The sequence below is a fragment of the Coturnix japonica genome, chromosome 3 (genome assembly GCF_054131305.1).
Source record: "Coturnix japonica strain WE chromosome 3, WE-NBRP24, whole genome shotgun sequence".
In the NCBI taxonomy this organism is placed as follows: domain Eukaryota; kingdom Metazoa; phylum Chordata; class Aves; order Galliformes; family Phasianidae; genus Coturnix; species Coturnix japonica.
Genome location: NC_140665.1, coordinates 61,514,549 through 61,531,444, shown reverse-complemented (window position 1 = coordinate 61,531,444; position 16,896 = coordinate 61,514,549). Strand labels below are relative to the sequence as shown.

At 35.8% G+C, this 16,896-nt stretch overlaps 1 protein-coding gene across 1 annotated transcript in view; it reads left to right on the top strand.

The window, feature by feature from the left end:
* The window catches only part of LOC146761432 (uncharacterized), a 35,979-nt gene extending 20,481 nt beyond the window's left edge, over positions 1 to 15,498 (top strand). The window contains exons 3-5 of the mRNA XM_085542520.1: positions 5,388 to 5,475; positions 11,314 to 11,448; positions 15,247 to 15,498. The gene's annotated coding sequence lies outside the window, so the exon portion shown is untranslated. The remainder of the gene's footprint in view (positions 1 to 5,387; positions 5,476 to 11,313; positions 11,449 to 15,246) is intronic.
* The last annotated feature ends 1,398 nt before the right edge of the window (positions 15,499 to 16,896 follow it).

Here is a 16,896-nt window from a genome sequence, read left to right as displayed (position 1 = left end):
CTCAGTCACAACAATGTTGATAAAAGGAGTGATTGCATATATGGAAATGCACATCTAGAGAAAGCCAGGAGATGTAATCTCCTAATGTTACCAAATCAATCTGCACATTCTGTCTCTTAGTACTGAGAAAAGTGTATCTACATTAAATTACTCCAGTTTATTCAGAATAGTGCCATGTTATTAAGATATGTGTGTCAGGCAAAAATAACTTTGTTTGAAGTCACTAAGAACAGTCAGTCTCAAAAACAGCAACTTACATTTGGAAGAGGTAAAAAAAAAGAAAAAAGAAGATGATGTTTGATTTTCCATTGCTGACTAAAGTGGAATATTTGGAAGGAAAACTGAACAGACTGAGTCTATGCACTATTATGAATGTAGTTTTTGTGGAAGTTTATCATTTTTTATTACTGTGCAATTACAATCTCATATTTCAATACCAACTACAATATAACATCAGTGTAGATGAATTGCTAATACTTGGCTTCCTCTGAACAGAAAATGCCAAATGGCTGAGCTGAATTATATTATCAAGCAATGTGCAAGTTTTTAGCCTTTCTGCCTATATTTGCATCTTGGGATGTTATCTTGAAAGGGCACCCCCTTACGGCTATATTTTTCCCAGATAAACTTTTTGTTTAATTGAAGATGTCTCTGCTTAACTTACATTTTTAAAAGCAGTGAAGTCCTTTGGGTTCTTATTAGATGGAATCTAAGCACAAAATTCATTCACTCTACTTTATAGAACTTTCATTTGAAGAGTACGGAATCTTTTTTATATTTTCGGCTGTGGTTTTGAACAAATATTAAAACTGCCAAAAAATCCATTTTTAAAATATGCACCTGAAATTAGAGTCAGAGGTAAAAAATGCGAGGAGAAATTGACATATAGCCTCTGGATTCTGGGATAAAGTTCTGCACCTTCAGACCTACAGACTTGTTTGTAATGATAAAATGAATCTTTGCACAAATTCAAGTACTTCTTTTTTACTTTCATCTATCTGTCTATCTGTCTGTCTATTTATCTGTCGATTTATTTGGTTTACCCATGTATTTTAATAGCAACTCATGCTGGAAACAGATCTAGATGAAGTACTAGCAATCACACCATGTTTTTAACATAGATAGTGCAGTTGTAAGTAGAATTTTATCTCCAAAACATAATTACAGTAGATTTCCTGCATACATGCCTTTAGTTCCACCAAGATAATTTGTTGACTTCTCAATGTGGGTTTAATTATGGAAAAAATTTATGTATACAGAAGCAGAATTTGGAGTTCTGTCAGCTCATTGTGGGCTAGAAGGAAACCCATTATAGATCCTGTTAGAACATTATCTTGCCCAGCCTACTGCCTTAATGATGCTAACCAGAAACTGGATAACTCTGATGTCTAGACTAAGTGAGAGTTAGACACAGCTGCCACTGGTAGATAAATAATTAAATAAATATAGATAGATGATGGGGAAAAGAAAAGAAAAAAGAAAAAAAAAATTAAAAAAGAGTAAGAATTATTAAGCTATTAAGCTATGTAGTTTCAAAATTTCTTTTCCATCTAAAATCATGTTATTATTGTTATTATTGTTATTATTATTATTTTACTTTTGAAAAATACATAGATAAATATATGCACATTTTAACTGCAGGGGATCCCATTGTAGGATTGCTAATGAAATATGCAGTGAATTTTGTGGAAGTGTAATATCTTAGAAATCATTATGCAATCTACAGATAGAAAGTCTTTCTCACTGCAGGCAGTAAAACAAAATACAAATATAAAAAAATACTTGACATAATTGAAGTTCCTCTTCATTATTCTGACATTAGTTAGCCCCAGGCTTTAGAATCTGCTCAATTGTAATGAATTGTTAAGATTGCAGTTGAACCAAGGAGAAGATAACACCTCATTGTACTTTGTTTTTTTCAAGATTTTAACAAAATAACATCTGCTATCTTAGATCATGGATGATTTAATTTTTAAACACTTGTTCCCAACCTTTAATTTTCTGCAAAACAGCCACATAAATTATTGATTCCTCTATATTTCCTCAAGACAAGTTAGACTTAAGGTCCTTCATAAATATTTAAGATTTTTACTGCAAAATAAACAAAAAACTTTCATTTCACTTTTAATTGCAAGTCCCAACAACCAGCAACAGCATCATCAGTAACAGTAAAGAGAAACACTTTATGTGGATCTATTCTACATTGGAAGAACATTCTGATAAAAGGAGGTGGTCTTTTAGCTTATGGAAATTCAATGTACTTTGCACCAAATTAATAAAAGACAATTTTTATTTTTATTTCTTTAATAAGAACAAATAAGAAAGTTGCATGATCATATCTAGTCCCAGCTTGACTTGAAAGACTTTCTCCTGTTCCCCAAGAGCACAAAGTGAAGTATATAATTATACCTGTGCATATCCAGGAAGACATCTTTCAGTGTAAACACAGTATAATCTCCAGGCCCATATACGAGTTAATTGTTAACTCTGGCATGGGATCTGAGATCTCAAGCTTTAGTGCTAGCCCAGCATAACCCCGGTTGCCACCTCCACCCTTTGTCCCAAATGATTTTTTCTAATAACTATTGCAGCAGATCACTGCAGATAGTGCAACTCATCCCTCACCAGAAGAATCACCATTGGCCAAAACATTTTTCTATACTCTTTGGAATGGTATAGGGTTCACAAAAGCAAATTAAGTTCTTGGTCCTGTGAATGAAAACAACCTTAATTTAAATTTATTTATAAAGCATTTTCTCTTTGCAAAGTGTGCATTCCCATTAAATTTGAAAGGATTTTTTCCCTGTGTTGCACTGAGAAAAATGTTCTAGAACATATAATACATAAAAGTTTTCACGTTTTAGTATTGATTTATGGTAGACGTAGTATTTTGAATCTTGTTATTAAATGAATTACATACTTAAGAAAAAATGTAATATTTAGAAATAGTTTGTGCTTTTTTTAAGATAAAATCAAATAATTGATTTTGAAGGTTCAGGTCAATCACTTCTTCATTTAAGAATGAATTTTATGGAGACAATAACCAAAAGTTTCAGTCATTATTTCAAAGGAAGTTTTTGCCATAAAATGCAAAAAAATTTAGTTTCAACACCTTCAGTTTTATTCTAGATGGTATTAAAACAATTTCTCTAAAAATCAAAATGTGATTAAGATTCCCAGCTTGTTTAACAGTGGAGAAATCAGAACATTCTTCACTGTTTAGAACAGCTCCAACTGTAATGGATTTTGCTCCTTGCTTTCTCTTTCAGCCTCACAGAGAGCATTTTTGTCATTGTTCCTCAGATATGAATTTATTGGATCTGACTGTGCTTTCATCTTCTTGGAGTTATCCAGAGGTGATTCCAATGGAAGTACACAAAATACAGGGATGTGAGAGTGGTATAAGGGAGATTTAAAATGGGCCTGTGAAAGAATTTCTCCTGCCCTGCCATATGGATATTGATTTCTCTCCCTCAGGCAGAATATAATTGCCTGCTCTAATTTAGCATTGATCTACCCACCCAAGTTTCTTAAAGTACTACACAGGCATCAATTAAATTATTCCTAATACCACCCTTGTGAAGTAGGATAGCTGTAATTACTCACACTTAGAACATGGTGAGAGGTGAAAAGTGATTTGTCCAAACCTATGCAGTGCAACAAGGCACAATTAAGGCAGGAGGCAAACATACTATGCCATGTGCCCTGTGTCAGATCATCTTGAATTTTTCTAATGGCAAAATATTTGCTCATCTAATATTTTGTGATTCCAATGAACCATACTTGGTAAGATACTAAGTGTACCAGGACTTCAGTTGTTCTTATCAATACATCTGTTTTCTCCTTCATAAGACCTCTTAAGATCGTTGAATCCAGCCCCCCTGCAAAGCAGGACCCATGCAAAGGAATAATACCTCTTGCTTCTGAATTCAACAAATGTGGTCTTGACACAATTTTTAAGTGTCATTTTATTTATTAGTTCAAGAGAAACCAGCCAGACTGATAATAAGGAGAAACAAGTACAAATTATTTTGTATACACACCCAATAGATCAGAAAAATTCCAGGTTCCAGCAACTGAGGGACCCCGATTCTAAGACAACACAAGTTAGGTAATTATTTTAATCAGATAGCAGCAATAAAGTAGTCCAGAGTATTTGGGTAACAGACTGAACTTAGTCAGGTCTTCTATGCAATATGTGACTTGAATTCAATGGGGAGAAACAAAAAGTCAACCAAACAAAACCCGACCTAGCCCAGTATCACCAGACTTGTAACCTATGTAACTGTAGGTAACTACAGATAAGCTCAAATGTAAGATGGGTATAGTTTTGCGTACTGATCCTAGCTTTATCTGAGAGAAAAAGAAAATAATATTAATACTGGAAGGCTGTACAGTATTCACAAAACTTGTCAGCTATGCTGTGTTGTAGTTCTTCAACAGAGAAACTACAAGAAGGTCAATAGCATGGTTTCTATCTTTTGTCCTTACTTTGCTATATTGCTTGACTTGAACCATGTGAAGTGTTTGCATTTTTGGCCAAGAATTTCCTGTTTTGGAGTTCCCTCTGGCCCTGGATTGGGTATAAACAAGTTTATAGTGTGAACCAAGTTGCTTCAGGTTTCACTAACTGTGAAACTAGGGATGTAAAATCCTCAGGCTGATTCTTCTGAAGCACACTTTTAAAAAGTGTAGTAGATGAAGGAGAGGTTTATGGATTCACTCGTCCCAGTAGATTAAATGAGGCAATGAAAATGAAGAAGTTTCCAATGTTGTTCCTTTACAAACATGCTACAAATGAAAAAATAAAAATGTTTTGTGATTGACTTTTATTTGTTTGTATATTTGTTTTAGTAATAGAATCTAGCCTAGTAGTCTATGTAGTCTTTCTCTGACAGACACCAGTTTGAAGAGCTGTTTGTGTCTGGCTGAGGCCTTGCTGTGAAGATAATAGCATAAAATGAGCCAAGAGATCCAACGTAAAAGTTTTTATATGGAATATGCATAAATGGATGCTCCTTGCATGTTTCTTATCTATATGATAATGTACTCTTGTGTAAAAAGTTTGGACTCTGACCTTTCCAAGGGATGAGCCTTGAAGTAAACTCTCCTGCTTTACTTCCATTAGTCTACATCTACTGCCTGATAATACTGCATTTTGCCAGAAATATCTTTGCATTTATGCGCTTAACCCATGTTAAAGAAGTGGGAATAATGTCTGCCACTAAGCAGACAAAATATAGCCCTATCACTGTCTATACTGCAATTTAAGCTCTCCTGGAAACACTCTAGATATCTGATCTGCGAAGTAACTGTGAAGTTCCAGTGTGAAGCAGTTCATAATTATGCCATTTGCAGCAACATGTTCTGTTTCTCCACAGTTTCAGCATCACCCCAAATGAGAAGAAAGTCTCTCCACTCTGTTCTGACCTCCCTGACTGTGCTGAGATTGTCCCTTTCCTTCTCCACAGATGTGTAAGTAATACTGCCCTTGTACTGATGTTTCTGTCCTCCTGAAAACTATAGAGCAAGTAGCCTCCAAGGCAAGGGGAATAGAGTCATGTTTATGGTCTGCTCTATGTTACAATACTGAACATGAATTTGCCATAGGAAAATACTCACTTCGGCTATCATTTCCCCTTGAATAAAAGCAAATCTGGGGAATATGTGTTAACAGTTCTCAAGAAGTACCTTTTGTTTCTGTGGCTGGCTAAAAAGAGAACTGAGCCTTCAAGTGAAATTAAGCAAGTAATGGAAGTAATTGCAATAGTTAATTTTCCATTTTCAGAAGGAAAACTTCATATATGTAACCAAATACACGAAAGGAAGCATGGATACCTTAAATATGGCAAGAAGCAGTGAAAAATATTCAGCTTTATGGCATTTTCCAGGGGGCAAGGCAAATAAAGGCTTCCTCTGATAAAAGGTTCCTGGTCAAAGAAAAGCATTTAATAGCAGCAATACCTGAAGCCCGTACTGTGTAACTTTGAACACCACCTGAGATGGGGATCAGCTGGACATATTCACAGGGGCTTTTTTATATCCCTGGGACATAATGTCTTCTCTAATCATTTACAAGAAATAGAAATGCTTTTTATTTGCATGACTCAGTATGCATTTTAACTGGAAAAAGCAAGGTACTTATCAGGATACCACTGGCAGGTGGCAGAGCAACTTGAATAGTAAAAGACAGATATCCTCAGCCAGCGGGTGGCAAGAGAAAATGGAATAATGCTGACTCGTGTGTGTTGATCTGATTCCAATTATGACCACCTGATTGTATGAAATAGGACAGTGGGATGATTATTGCCACAAGTTCTTGTTTGCCCCATTGGAATTCCTTGATTTTTCTTACAGTATCCTTTCAATCTCATTATAGCTGTGCTTTGTGCAGTAGCATTCATAATTACTTTCAGGTGAAGGAGCTGAGAATGACGCTTCCTATTCTTGCCTGTGTGCAAAGGAACAGTCGTTGGATTGTGAATCATGTAGCTGCAACTAGCCTGTTCAAATTAAGACAGTATTTTTTCAGTCATCCTGAGTCATCATTTCTTTTTATACCATTTTCCTCTTGTCACATTTTTTTTTTTCACGTTATCCATGGCCTAAATAACCCCAAAATAGCTCAAAGATGATGTATCAATGTTACTTTGTTAGCACTTAAGTTTCATGTGAATTCTCTTCCTTACACTCTTTTACACCCAAACAAAAAAAGGCACCCTGGTTAAACTTCCGTCTGATTTTTTAAGAATCTCATTTTTTTGGAGACATAGAAAGTATTTCATGGATGTGAATATGTGGACTCTTCTCAATTTTCTTTCTTTCAACCATGCTACTTTGCAATAGAAATGTCTTATGAAGGCTGCTCACCAGCTTCACTTGCAGAGTTTAACTACTTTGGACTATTTTTCTAAGTCAAAATAGTCAGAAATCCAAATGCACTTTGCCGATTATTTTAGATTTATAGTTCTTTTGTGTTAGCATGAACTACAGAAAATCATAGCTACCTGTGCATGTAGGTAAAATCGATCCTTTATGTTTTCTTTGTATCTTTAAATTTATCAGCATTACTTCAGTGCTGTGCCATTATCAGTTGCAACAAAATAGCTGAAATCAAATTTAAAGTTGCCTTTAACTTCATACTTAAACTTGCACATACACACATGAACTATAAATACACAGACACGTCTTGAAAGATGTGTATGATTGCTAGCTTTAATCACCTCTCAATAAGCTGAAATTGTTTTTAAAAACCCTCTGTAATATCTGTTAATGCATGGGTCTTGCTTCAGTTTGTATTAAGTGTGAGTTTCCCTCTCACAAAATAATGTACCAGATCTCAAGGTTGGCTGTAGGACACAGCATTTTAGCTAATATCACACAGGAGATCAGTTATTTCCCATTGTGATTCCCAATTGGCATCTTGCAGTGAGCTTGTTTACTGCTCCACAGCAGAATGAATTGTCTGCTGTTAAGTACAAAAAAAAAAAGCTGCATAAAAATAGTGTTAAGTCTTTGGCTTAAGCTGACAAATTCTAGGGAAGACTAAATTAAAGATAAAGTATCAGTACAGCACTTGTTATGTGCAGCAGTATTGCCCTGAAATGGGAAAGGGAGTCAGGGCAGGTAATAGCTTTTGTCTAGCTATTACCATGACAGGCTTTTACTTGGATTCAGAATAGCAAGAGCTCTCTAAAAAGTCCTTCTTTCCTTATTTATTGTTTTCCTTTTCAGACATGAATAAAACAATGTAAATGGGTCAGTACTTTTAGACCAGCTTATGGCACAATTATGCTTTGAAATGGGTTAAGTTGGAAGAAGAATAGGATTTGTAATGGAGATGTTGACTGAGCAAACCAACAGTGCAATTATAATATTGACTCTTGATAGAATCAGCACTTCAGGAGAACAGCAAGCCTCCTTGACTTGAGGGGCTTTGGATTAACTAGTTTAAAAAGGCACTGTTCTGAAATAAGAATGCTACACAAATAACATAAAGAAAAAAAAACAGTGTAATAATACTTTTGCTTTCTCTGTGCCAGCAACATTCTGAAAGACATCAGGTGAGAGAAATATAATTTAGACATTAATCCGAAAAAAAGAAAAAGAAAAAGAAAAAAAAAAAAAAGCCAAGGCAAGCAAAACCAAACAGAGAATATGGTCTGCACTGTGAAGAATAAGAAAAGGGGCATGTTCCTGCTTCTGAGAAAAGACAGAAGAGTCAGAATAAATGTATAAATGGCAGAGAAAAAGTGCTCTTCGAGAAGGGTGGACATGGAAGAGATGCCAAAGGAATGCTGATAAAGCTGTGAAACTAAATAGGAAAAAAGTGATTAGGAGAGTGCACTGGCTCTTTCTGGGGTGGAGATGTCACCAACAAAGTCTTCTCTGTTTCTCTGCCCTACTAGCTAGTAAGCTGGGAGAATGCAAGAAGTTGGGATAGGATGTGACTAAGCAGGTGTCCCAAAGTAACCACAGAGATATACCATAGCATCATGAAATGAAAAGGGAGAGGAGGGAGTTTATGGAAGATATTCTTCTCCTTGGAAACTGGCTGGGCATCCATCCACCTGCTGAGGTTGGTGAGATACTGCCTTTGCATAGCTTTTTCTTTCTTTCTTTCTTTTTTTTAAGATTATTCTTTCTCTCTTCCTTCATTTCTCCTTCACAGACATTACTTTTTAATCTTGAACAAGAAGTTTGCACTGAGCATGGAGAGTGAGTGGCTGTGTAGAGCTTAGCTGCTTACTGGAGTTAGTCCACAACAAGGATAAACAACATTTCAAGGACAATAATAATAATAACAAATAGTTACATCTGGCAATATTATGCATTTTGATAATCTCTTGCAGAGGCAACAAAAGTCACAGAATAAATCTAATTGCAATTGTATTTTTCATAACTTTTAGATTCATGGTAGGACTAGTGTAACAAAACTGTCCCTATCCCACCAGGCATCTCCCTTCCCTGTGCTGCATCCAGGCATACAGAATCTTGTGTGGGTCAGAAGACAAAATCCTGAGAAGCCTACGTAAGGGAAAGAATAATTGTAGCCTCATTCATTTGATAAAAATGGATAATCTTATTCAAAACTAAAGCAGACATTGGTGGAAAAGAAACAAGATTTGCAGAAGTGGTATTTCTGCCAGTTACTATTCTAGGCTCAGATGCAAATCACCAGGCACAGAACACTTAAATCAGGAAAGTCACTTAGATTGTGTATGGACAGTAGAAAAAAATAGCACCTTTCAGACCACTAGTGTTCTAATTTACTTGTGGAAATGTCTTTCTCTGTTGGTGGCTACACTCCAAAAATAGACATAATCAGCAATATAAGGTGAAGGAATTTGAATATGTGTTCTAAATTTAGCTAATTGTCCTTGCTCTGTGTCACCGTGTTTATTTAGTGCTTTGATAATTGTAAGATTTTCTCTATGCTGGGACTCTTCCCAATAAAAATCTATCCTTGTGAAGCTGCACAACTTCTGCACAGGCTCTGTATGGAACAGTTGCTATTTTTCAGTAAGAATGTGGGTTGCAGCTGTAGAGAACAAAGTTTGGCTTCTATTTTCAAAGCCTGAGGCTCTAGTCTGCAGTCAAAGACAACCTCTTGCTGCTTGAGTTGTGCAGTGTTTAAATAAAAGTAATCTCAGTGTTAAATTTAAGCTCTCCATGCCATAGCAATGAAAATAACACACTGTGCCTGGGAATTGCTTGTAGGGCTGGAGCCATGCTGCTGCAAGCAGGTGTGTGCATACGAATAGTAAGCAAGGGGATGGGAGCCCTCAGAGAACGCTGGACTTTTTGTATTTCCTGGAGATTAAGTGGCTCAGCATTTCAGTCATTGTTACAGCAATGGGTGACTAGATGAATTCATCCGCTTTCATGAATAGATCCTGGGAGACCACTAAAAGAATTTTTATTCATATTTTTCTGGCTAATTCTGCATAGGATGCTTTCACACACAAAAGCTACTGTCAATGAACTAGTTTCACCCAGTATAGCATTTACTTATTAATAGGTATTACATGTTGCTGTTATTCAAATGAATAAACCAACAAAAATTTAAAGTACTCAAATAGCACAGGAAAAGGGGAAAAAAAGAGGGAAAAAAGAATATATCTCTGTCAATACCCTGTGGTTACCCATAAGCCTTAGTGCTCCTCATACACACCCTGCCCTTGGGCCTGGGCATCCCATTTCAGTTCTGCCTGTATTTGCTGCTGAGTTGTGTTTCAGACATATCTTTCCCTTGTCCTCATTGCATGTTGGTTGGATTTTCTGTGTTCGTGCAACCTTAGACCTGACTCACCATATCACATTTGTCTCATCTTCACTGCACTGTTGATAGGGTCTGAAACTGTCAACTCCCTGATGTGTTTGCCATCTTCAGGTCATATGAGATGGTGGGGACATGGCCTGAAGACACACAGAAAAAAATGTTATATCAATTTGGGGTATTTGAGGCTTATTATTTTGATGGGAGAAATTATTTGGTAAGATGTTGTATCATGCTGTTGGTATTATCTGATAAACTTTTGAGTTGTACTACTGTAATTTCACAGTTTCTATTCATTTTCAATATTCACTGTTTCATTCTAGTGTGGAAATATTCAACTCTATATTTCTTTCATGATGATTCTAGCTGGTTTATAGTCTCATTTAACATGCAAGAGAACACTCTTCTAATCACTGATTCTACATCCCAAAATAAAAACAGGAATCCTTATGCTTACAGTTAGGTTAATAAAGACTTAATTTAGAAGTTCAAAGTTTTGGTGTACTGAAATATATATCATTAGAGCTCTAACGTGCAACATCTGCTTACAACCTATAATGCCATCCTTTTGTAAGCGAACGTTCAATCGTAACTCATTATGCCTCTCCAAACAAGATGCAAGCCTGAAACCTAGGAAGAAGATTTGCTTCTGTTCACAGAGATTGATGCAATCTGTAATTAGAACCCCATCCTCTTCCCAGCTGCTGCTGTTGGCACAGTCACATTTGAGAATGATGCAGTATATCTTTTATTGCTGCACTTCCTACTCTTTTCACTCAAATGTACAAGCTTGCTAGCTTGAAACTCAGCAGTGCCATTTCTAGCCCTTAGTATCTATTTAACTGGGAAGAGATAAAAGGAACTAGTATTAGGTGATGGTGCAAAGTCAGCATCCTATACAGAAATTCATTATTAAATGTAGCTGAAGATGAGTAGCTAATGTGTGAAATGAATAGCAGTAGTATGAATTAGAAATGTATTTGCAGAGATCTGGATCATACATCTAAAATTGAAGAATATGATTGTTATTACAGAATGGAGGACTTCAACACTTGAAAGCAATGACTCAGAAGTGGTTATGGCAGACAAGAAACTTTCCAGGATGATCATAGAATTGCTGGGGTTGGAAAGGACCTCTGGAAATCATGTAGTCTAAACCCTTACAAAAAGTAAGTTCCCTACAGTAGTTTACACAGGAAAGTATCCAGGTGAGTTTTGAGTATCTCCAGAGAAGGACAGTCCACAACATCTTTGCTTAACATGTTCCAATGCTTTGTTATCCTGAAAGTAAATAATTTTGTTCTTATGTTCAGATGGAACTTGTCGTCTTCCAGTTTGTGCCTTTTGCCCCCTTTCCTGTTGATGGACATCTGTTCTCAGTTCTTAGCCCCTTCTGGGGGAAAGTGTGAGGAAGCGAAGCTTAAATTTTTTAAACATCTGTTCTTTAGTAAGTGGTAAGAGCTGCCACTCGGAAGTATTTTCAGTGTTAAAGACAACTTATTTGGCTTGGCCAACTATTCTTATGTGTTACCAGATTCTGGTATGCTGTTCCTAATTTTTGTTAAATTAGTTACATTTAAATTCTACGCTGCTGTTTTGTCATGTGCCACAATTAGCATGATGAAAGAGTATGGGGAGGGGTTAGAAAAAAAGAAAGGGGGGGGGGGGAATTACTTAAGAAGAAGAAATAGGACAAATAAGTGTTTGTTTCTGGTTGAAGAAATAAAGTATAAGACACTGAACACACCCAGCTGACCAAACTTGTGAAAAACAAGGTTTGTTGACCTTCTTAACTGCTACAAATGGATATGGATGCCTTAGCTTTTCTAATAGCTTTCAATTCTTAATGGATTTTATGGAAATAAATTACAAGCCTGTAGTTAAAAAAAAAAAAAAAAAAAAAAAGAAAAAGAAATGGAACCAAGATCAAAGGAGATCTCCTATTTCTTGTAGTCATAACAGGACAAATTTACTATAATGTTATTTCAATTGTATGGGGACACGATACAACTGAATAAATATCAGTAGGTCTTTTTAGTTATTGTTGACAGACAGGGTTGCATGATGTCATTATTTATGTGGAATAGAGAATATTCTATTTCTTCTTCACAGTTTACATAAAGGCAATTAAAATTTATTTTAAAACTACTTGAAAATGCTCAAGACATTCAGTTTAGCTAATGGTTGATGCAATAGAGAAACTGTAGTTTTTGACCCAAGAGTTGCTCCTCTCACATTAATGTTCTGAAGAACTGTACATATAAGAAAATATAATTACAATGAATGTGTTGCCCAAGAACACCATCAGGCAGAATGCAGTATATGTATCCACAAGAGTGATGCCTGCTCTTGTCACCTCCCTTTTCCTTGACAAGTCGCAAGAGGCAGAACACTAGAACAGCTCCTGTTTGTGAAGTTTTGATTGCCTAAATAATCTACTTGTTATTAATGTCAGACAAATTTTGGCACTATGTGTTTACTTGTTTCTTCACATACGGTCACTCACAGTTAAAAGATGGGAGCAACAAGTCCCAACAAGTCAGCTGAAATGATGATTCAAAAGCACTCACATGCCTGTGGCCTCTAAGTGCAAGTTCAAAAAGTTCCCTAAGAGGTGGTGAATATGTAAGGTTGTTGTCTTTTCCCATAGCAGCTACCACCTTTTTCAATGTGGGCTGAGACATACAACCATGGTTGCATTTATTAATGCCCTTCGAAAAGTCTGTTCAGCTGCTAGTGTCCTGGGTTTATCAAGTCTCAGAATCACTAGGATCACTGGTCTTCACTGTCAAGCTCTGTTCTTTTAAACTTCTCCTGCTCCCTCTCCCACCTAGATGATGTCTTTTTATTTTTAAATTACTGGGGAAGTGGAACTATTCTGGGATTCTATCGCTTCTTGCAGAAAATGATCTTTTCTTTCTTGTGAGAGCTAATGGAAATGCACCACTTCAGAACTTGTTGCCTTTCAGAATTTCCAGAATAGCAAATGTATATGGAGTAAACATAATACAGCCTGGCAATGTGTAAGTATCAGTGTGTTACTATTAAAAAAAAAAAAAGTAAAATAGTCCCCCAATATTTACTGTGATCAGGAATTATAGTGAAAATGTTCCAACTAGAGAACTATGAGTGGCTCCTGTTTCCCTGTTCTACAAATTACTAAACACTACTTTTCATTTATAAATGAGAGAGAAAAAGGAGACAGTAAAAAAAATCACACAGCTAAAAGAGGCCTGTTGTTTTGAATCGTAACACTGCCAAAAAGGTAAATTGCAGGTCTGAAAATGAATTTATTAAAAGAAGATGGAAGACCTGTTTTTTAGCAAACCATTCAATAAAGGCACTAAATCAAATTCCAAATCTTCAGTAGCAGATATTAGACATCAAGCTTACAGCTCCCACATTTATCTCCCAATACTCTGAGTATATCTTTGTTGATGGTGGAAAGAAGAGGGTTTCTATAATTATGATGCAGAGAGATTGCCTGTGTTCTTCCTCATGCTATATGTATAACTAGTCCTCAAAATCCATCTGAGACTTAAGAATCTTCACTACAGAAAAATAATATTCATTAAGGAAGAATTTGATGATAATTTACAAATCATTTAGGAAATCAAAGCATTTTGTCTTCACTCTTAAAAGAAAAATCTTTAACAGATATTCTTTTTGGAAAAAACAATTCACAGTGATTCATCATTTTGTCTCCTAGCTCCTGTAAAATCTATCTGGAAATGTTTCCTTTTAAGATTCAAACACAAAACTCACTGCTTTCTTGTCAGATACTGCTGTGTATGTTTCTGAAGCATGATTTATAGGCCACATTCTCTCTTACAAGTAAAAGAATTCAAAATGAACAAGGATCACAGCAAAATACAAAGCCGACCTAAAAGGGTCAAGATTAGATCTAAAACTTAGATTTGGTAGGTTCCTTCTTGCAGTTTAGAACACAAGTGACTCCTCTTCAAAGAGGGAAATCTCTCAATTCAGGAGTCTGCACACATGAGCAGAGAAGTAATTTTCTGAAATGAGTCTGAAAAACTGAAACCTCCAACTATGGTGTTCTGGCAACTACAAAACAAAGCAGAAACAAGCAAACAAAGCAAGAAGGGCCATGTAAATGATAGCCTTTTAAATTAATCAACAAATGGCATTTAATGTGTTATGAGTTACTTGAGTACAGACTCCACAGACTCTATAGCAGACTCTAATTTTGCAGAATGGCCAGTAATTTTAATGTGAAGATGCCATTTGGATATCAGGAAATTTTGGGTAACCTAATTCTGCTGTACTATAAATAATTTATAAACAGATAATTATATCTGAAGATGCAGCAAGCTTGTAAGTATCCTCAGTAGTTGTTCTGGGCATTTACAATTAGAATTAAATATAGATTTATCTTAGTTTTGTCTGGTCTTCCTATTCTGTCTGATATTATCCTGTAAGTGGTACACGTAGAATTATCCAATTTTCAGATAGCAGAGCTGTGGAGATGCTCAGCAAAGGACAGTGTGGGTGCATGGGTTCAAGGAAGACTAAATAAATCTTTAGAAGAGATATCCATCTGAAAATTATAGCCTTCAGATTAGCCAGTGTTGTGGTGTCAGAGTTAATGGTTTGTCTATGTTTCAAAAAATCCAGAAGGATCATCACTTTCCTACCTCAAAAGACCATGCACAATACTTTATTTGCTGAGGGAGGCATCTTGAACTTTTTCTTCAGTGGGGAATTCACATGTTGACACTACGTGGACTGCCATTTTGCTTCCAGATTGTAGTGGTGACAGCACATCTCGTCACCAGTAGTGATGTAATCCAGGAAAAAGTCACTTTCAGCCTTGTTCTGGTTCAATAGATCCTGCATACAGTGTTCCTATGTGAGTAAGATGAAAGTAATCACAGCAAATAGATGCTTATTTCTTTATGGATACTATAAAGGAAATCTGACTTAGATCTAAAAATCTGCTTTAGGTCAGATGAATCCCATGCAGAGTACCTAACACAGCAGAAGGACATTTTCACCCTGATTTTCTGCAGGACTTCCTCTGAGCAACATCTAGTGCTTGAATTTTCTACAGAAGAAAAAATAATCCCAACTGTTTCACTGTCTAAATTTTTTTCCTAATATTCTTTAGTCTTTCTTTTATGTCCTTGCTGTAAGTGCATATAATGTAACTGAATTTAATTCCTTCATACTCCATTAAAATATTACTTAATCATGAAGAGATTTCAGCAAAATTGTTCATTCACATTTTCCATCACAAACTTCTTGGAAGAAGTTTTCATTAGAGGAATAAAGGTTTTTCTTCTGTGTTCTGAAAATAATAAGGTTCTCTAAAGGTATGTATTGCATGGAATAAGGAATATTCCTTATAAACATTCCTAAATTGAAAACAGAAGAGCCTCTGGAGAGTTTGATTTTCTCAAAACAGGTAAAGTATTGAATGCACAATCCCACTCCTGTGTGATTAATTATATCCCAAGTTGCATGAGACAAGCATTTGGAGATTGCAAAAATATGAAAAGCAGCATTCAGCACAAATACGCTCAAAAATATGTATGAAAAATAAATTGGCATCTCTTCAAATTTTATATGTTGGAGAGAGAAATGAAATTGTATACATTTACTTCCAAGAACTAAGATCATATGTGAAACAAGATAGATAGGAACAATGGCTACTTGTTTCCCTTTGCATTTTATATGAGGTGCTGCATTGCTATGTGACCTGAAGGAGTTGTTGCAAAACAGAAATAATGCCAACATAACAATCTATGTCTGATTTCTTATACAGGGATATAACATGCTTTAAATGGTAATATCCATGCTAATTGCCATTGCTATGTTTGAAAATTCTCCCCCCCCACACAGTCTCTAATTCTTTCATGTCAAAAAGCATAAGAGAGCTGGTTCAAGTGAGAAATAGAAGACCATTTGACCTCTTAAGTTAGTAGAAATATTGTTCAAAATGAAGGGCTGTATTATACCTTTGCTTCCAATAGCTTTGTTCCTTGCCATTAAATAGTAAAAAGTTAAAACAATCCAAATAAACAAATAGCATTCTTTTTTTTTTTTTTTCTTTTTTTCTTTCTTTTTTTTTTATGGTTTTTGGTATATCAGAAAACAATTGTTTGGGGCACTTACATTGGTGTCAGCAGATAATTCATCCTTTCACAGCACCTGAAAAATGTCTATGCAGAAAGTGTCTCTCAGCCATTGCCCTATGCTTTCACAGTTCATGTTTAGTCAAAGAATTCTAACAAAAAATATAATAGTATATTTAGGGTACCCTAAATTTTGATCCTATACGTGCTACTCAGCCAGGAATCTCATCAAACTTTACACATGCTATTTCATGTTTTCCATGTCACCTATACACTTCCTCACTCAAACATACTTTTCAAGAAAGGCCAAGGACAGGGAGCTGAGGCAGGTGGGTCAGCTTTGTGCCACGTCAGCAAAATAAAGACTGGAAAAAAAGCCAACAGCTCTGCCCTGACTGCCTAATTGTGACTGTGGCATTCTCTAGCAGGAAGATACTCATAATTTCAGGTAATTAAATGACTAGAAAGTTCATTCTGTGCTTGGCAGCCAAAATTAAACATGTCAAATGAACAAAGCCT